The sequence below is a fragment of the Thunnus albacares genome, chromosome 5 (assembly GCF_914725855.1).
Source record: "Thunnus albacares chromosome 5, fThuAlb1.1, whole genome shotgun sequence".
Taxonomy (NCBI): Eukaryota; Metazoa; Chordata; class Actinopteri; order Scombriformes; family Scombridae; genus Thunnus; species Thunnus albacares.
Window position 1 is genome coordinate 20020040 of NC_058110.1, and position 5693 is coordinate 20025732.

The 5693-nt window shown below is 40.4% G+C and overlaps 1 long non-coding RNA gene across 1 annotated transcript; it reads left to right on the forward strand.

Moving 5' to 3' along the window:
• The first annotated feature begins 3464 nt into the window (after window positions 1-3464).
• Window positions 3465-5314, forward strand: LOC122981878. The gene is made up of 3 exons (XR_006403354.1): window positions 3465-3634; window positions 4920-4953; window positions 5104-5314. It is a non-coding gene; the product is annotated as an uncharacterized LOC122981878 (long non-coding RNA).
• The last annotated feature ends 379 nt before the right edge of the window (window positions 5315-5693 follow it).

Here is a 5693-nt window from a genome sequence, read left to right on the forward strand (position 1 = left end):
AGGAGAGGGAAAGTTAAGAGGTGTGTAATAGCGACTAGGTGGCTGGTGTGTCCTCCAGATGTTGTCTGGGAAATGTTAATCGACCTGCTAATGAAGAGGCCTGTCAGCTCTGAGCCTCAGAGAGTCTGTGACATTGGAAGGGACACCTGCCTATCTGACCAGATGACAAACCTGATTTGTAACAGACCCACACACCAAACCACACATATGCGTATGTGTATGCCTGCACACATGTGTGAAAACCTGCTTTTAAAGTGCATGTTGATCCATTTAATAAAACCAGGCTGTTTTATTTTCTTCAATGAGAGTCAATTTGATGTGCAAACTTTGAACAGCAGTGTAAAAATGTTTTCAGGACACTCACAAATAAACACATACAGTAGTAGAACTGTCAGGAGGCTCCCGAAGTTAATTGCGCCCTTGTGCAGTCAGCCGTGACCACCCTGGCTTGCCTGGTGATTTGGCGAGCAGCTTGGTGAATGTCACCTTCTATAACCAGGGAGTGTGTGCGTGTGCATGTGTGTGTGTTTATGTGTATCCCTGTCTTTCCCATTGCTGTGCATGTATAAGTACTACATGGTGAGTCATGCTGGGGAGAGGTGAGAATGTCTGGTTGCAGCAGTTGGACAGGAGGAAGTGATGTTTAATGTGCAACATGGAGAGAAGTCAGATGACTGGTAAAGCCTGATAGTTTTGAAAGCAAAGTCACTTTATGGCACAATCACTAACTTAGAGGCACAGCCAGAAGCTGTATGTCTATATATCTGTATGTGAAAATTAAAATGTTTTGTTATGACTGCTTTTTTAGCAAATACTCACATATGATTATCATCCTACTCTGTCCAGAGAGACTTGGGTGTACCAGCAGAGGGCAGTGCAGGGTAACATTTAACATCATGCAGCAGGGAGTTGCTGAAAAGTAAGATGTAAACAGCTGCTTGTCTTTCTCAGATAACCTTTTCCTCCTTTTCAAAAGGTCATATAATATGGTTCCTTATTAATTTCACAACACATCCACCAACTCTATTACAATTTGCCCAGATGAAATGAAATGATGGGGTATGCACTTTGTAATCAGTTTTCTTTAGCTTTTAGTAGCTCATAACCCTGTACCTCTGTAGCTTTTCTCTGCAGGCTGATGCACCTTTTGCCAATTAATTAAGTCGCCTGAGCATCAGTCCGGATGCATAACCTCTGCCAGTTTCTAACAGGAGGAGCCACTGGAGTTGGGGTGGGGGATTTGGGGGCAGCTAATGGCAGTCAGGCTGGTGCAATGTGTCTGTGCAGCAGCAGGTACAGGGATCTCCCCCTTCAACCCCTACCCCAGGGAGCTGAGTAACATTGTGACTGCGTCCCGACTCTGCCACTGCAAAGTCACACACCTGCATCACTGTGACAGCACACCGCAGAGTTTGGACCGTCTGTCTCTTTATATTTCATGTATTTATGTGATGGAAAATGGGGATGTGAGTGCAGTTTCTTTTCTCTGTTAAAAGGTAAAAACAAAAGGAGGAGAGGCAGGGCGAGGGATAGAGATGGAAAATATGTATGCAAGAATGACAGAGATAACTGATGCAAGTTTCTGAGTGTGCGTGTAATGTTTACTTGCTCGATGCCAACTCTGGTGTCCAATCTATCCCATTAATTTAGACAGGAAATCATGTTCTCCGTCTGGCGGCCACTTTCAGTGAGTTATGGCTGCTCGTCCAAGCGAGCTGTTGTGATGAAAGGCAACTTTGCAGGGAAAAAACGTACCAAGAAACAAGCAAGCACATACACAGATTTACAGCACACTCATATATAGTACAGTGACAGGGTGATTTAGTGGCTTTTAATCATTCCTAAATTGCCTGTCGTTCCCTCTCTCACAACAACACTTGATTACACACACTGGTACACTACATGAAGCAGGATCCTACTCCAGTCAGACACTGGGCTCACACTGGCCCAGAGTTTTGTTGGTGTTGGGGCCCGGAAAGCTTGAGAGTCTATTACATTGATTCCTGTCTGACACTTGAAGTCGGAGCAAAGTGCAGTGTGAGCAGGGAGGGCAGTGAAACCTACATAGATCTCCACTGTAAAGGGCAAGACCATGAAGACCAGGACTCTATCACTGCCATAAGTGGTATGTGCTAAATCGCTGAATCCACTAAATCCACTTGTTCCACATTCGGCTGCCTTTCCGAAGGATTTCTCAGAGGTCCAGAGCCAGTTACTAGTGATTCTAAATCCCAGCTCCATGTGGTGCCAAGCTGATGTTTGACACCGCCAGAGGGCAGAAAGCTTTGGTCAGAGCTGTGTCCTTATCTGACTGCTATTTTATGGCACCGTTAATTCTACAAGTGCAGCGTTTACAGAACCATCATTTCACCACTTTCACTCAAGTATTGCAGTAGTTATGGAGTTTTTAAAAAAAATTAGCTTAACACTGAATTTACATAATAAAATGGCACATGATATGGGTAAACTGATCAACCTATATATCTAAATTCAACCATTTAACCTTTCTAATCTAACCTTCTTTGTAGTGTTTGGGGGTCACAAAACCTAACAGTATCTCCATTTGGTCACCTGATGTATTCACTCTGTGCCCTAAAGCAGGATTCCAACTTTTTTGGTCTTAAAATCTAGTTGCTTACAGTGCAGGTTCTGTGTAGCTCCACCAAAAACTTAAAAAAATTAGCAGTAATTTAGAAGAAAAAGAGCAAAGATTAGAGGAAAATGAAAAAATGTGTGTGGCTGAATTTTTTTTTTCTGTTTTCATATCCTGTTGATCATGACGTGACTTCTCAGATTTATCTTGCGACCCCTTGGGGGTTCTTGACCCCCAGGTTGAGAACCACTGCCCAAAAGGTTGAGTAATGAATTAGTGAATGTGCACCAACATATGAATCAACCTCCTTGTTCAGTTTAGCACATATAATATGTGTGTCTGTTCAGAATAAATTTAAGCAGTTATAGAGCCTGACTGGCAAAAACAGCATATGTGTTTTGGCTGCATTTGCAGCTGTATACACCCAGGGCTTTTTAGGGTCATATTTGCAGATTGCTCTCTAATACCAAGGGCATTTTGGAACGTGTGAAAGCTGCTTGGAGATGAGGATTCTTAATCTCTCAATCCATTTTTGGGTTGTTTTGAAGGGTTTAGAGTTTTGTTGGTTTGTTGGACAGGCGCCTGGCTTCAGGATGTGGTGTTTGTTGTCTGACTGCTCACTAGTAGGGTCGAGATTAGCACAAATATATATATATATATACACACACACACACACACAGATATGCTAAAACAAAATCACAGGCACGCAGACAGATGCACGGAAGAAAGTGCACAGTCATACTCTGACATCTTAAAATCTAAATGCATAAAATCTCATATGAGGATCTGCAAGTGAGGGCAAAGTACAATCACTTGGACAACTGTTGAAAATGTTCAAAGTGACTTAACTTTTGCTTAACAGTGGCCACTGTGGCCTCAAGTGGTAATTACAAAGTACAAAGCACAATGAATTTGCCTTCATTTCCCACAATTCTCTTGAGTCAGCTGCTTTCAAGACGGCATCGTGTAGTGTAGTAAAATGCAGTGTAACAGGAGAAAATTAGAGAAAGTGACAAAGTCAGGGAACATACTGACTAAAGAGTAAGTAAAGATAGGTGTGACAAAGTGAGTGAGACTACATCATTTGTCCCCATTACACTTTGTATTCCTTTCCATATTTGTCATTTGAGTGTTTAGCTAGTAGCTATATGTAGAATTATTTCCACATACTATCCCAGTTTTTGTTTGTGTTTAGCATTGTTGTTACATTTACATCTGTATTTCTGGTTTAATCAAGACACACAAGTTAACTTATTGTTTATTAATTTAAGTCCTGAGTCTCTTGAGTTATAGATAATTGTGGATGTGAACAGGCCTAAATTTAAGTTATCCTGAGTTAAGACAGTTAAGACTTATTTGCTTGTATTCATTACTTTTTTGAGACACTTGTTTTGCAAAGAATAAATACACATTCAACAAGTCTCCTCCTATCACCTTCCTAGCCACTCTGATTAGGCTTCCTCACAATAGGATATGCTTATTTCTCATGAATTCAACTTCTCACTTGTAAGTGGGAGATTATGTTCTTTAATTTTCTCTCACTCTTCTCTTATTTTGTCTCTCTCTTACTTTAAACTTTGCACCACATTTTTTTTTAAATGTCAGCCCATGTCACCATATTATTGGATGTTATTCTGAATTATACCACTGACATGTTTTCTATCATGAAAGTATGTGTCATCCAAATGGAACATCATGCTTTCATGTGATTTCAATAGGTTTTGGATAACAATAGAGGTCTACAGTATGTCACAGAGGCATAAGCAATATTTGGATGTGACTACAAAGGCAATACTTGTTAATAGTATAAATGGTATTTTATACAGTTTGAGTCTTATCCTTTAAAGGACCTTGGAATTGTTTGGATTCTCAACTTTGAAAAGTCACAACAGCAAGATAAGTAGGGCAGCTTTTTATCACTTGAATAAAACATATTAAAAAGTTAGAGGATTTATATTTCCGAGAAATTGGTTCATGCATTAATCTCAACTTAGATTACTGTAAAGCTCTCTTTGCTGAAATAGCAAGGTTTCAGCTCACTCAATGCAGCACACTGACTCCTCATGCTTACACGCAAAGCTGAACATATTTTTCCAGTACTTAAATCACATCACTGGCTCCAAGTATAACACAGAATCAACTTTAAAAACATTGTATGAAGAACTTAATGGTGCTTGTCTAACTGTACCAAGAATAAGATCCAGTTCTGATGAGGGTGCCTTTAGTTACTTTTGTCCTGTTTCCTGGAACAAACTGCCTGATGACCTGAGATCTATGATAGCTGTGGCCATAAAACAATAAACTTTATTGCTGTTTGTGTCTGCAGGATGGACTCCAGGTTTGTCAATCTCTTTTGGTGGGTGAGTAGTTTTTGTTGCATATTTTCCTCCCCTTTTCTTTCACTATCGTTTTATTGATTAAATATTTCGCACACGTTATTTGTCAATGTATGCATTTTGATGCAAAGCAGAACAGCAAGAACACAACTATGCCTCCTATTTCAATTTTAGACTCTTAATCCTTTTGTCTCAAAGCAGCAATATGGATGACAGACATCTTTACAAGACCCAGCACAATTCAGATGACACTTTTATCCCAATGTGATATCTGCAGTGCCAATTTAAACAATCAGATGTCCATGGAGTGGCTGGGGTTACCTGAACAGACAGCCATCACAAATGTCTGACCACACCTCCCCATTTACTGCACTATTGAATCTAATAAAAGACAATGTCTATTTATGTGTCTGTCTCTCACTGTGTTTCATTGTGATTCTCTCCCTTGCTCTCCCTGCTTCTCTATATGTGTGTGTGTGTGTGTGTGTGTGAGAGAGTTTCTGTATCTTGCCTGCAGCTGGTGTGTATGACTGAGTCTGGGGTTTATTGAGATGTATAGGATGACACAACTGTTATCATACCAAAGCCCCCAACTGTGTCAGTCATTCTGACATTGATCCTAGTTTGGGATTTTCAAATATAAGACACACACATACACATGCGCTATGGATTTATCTGATGTCTGAGTGCCTGTATGTGTCTGCATACGTGTGTGTATCTGTGATGTGTGTCACACTCATCTTACATTGCCCCTCAGAGGTAGA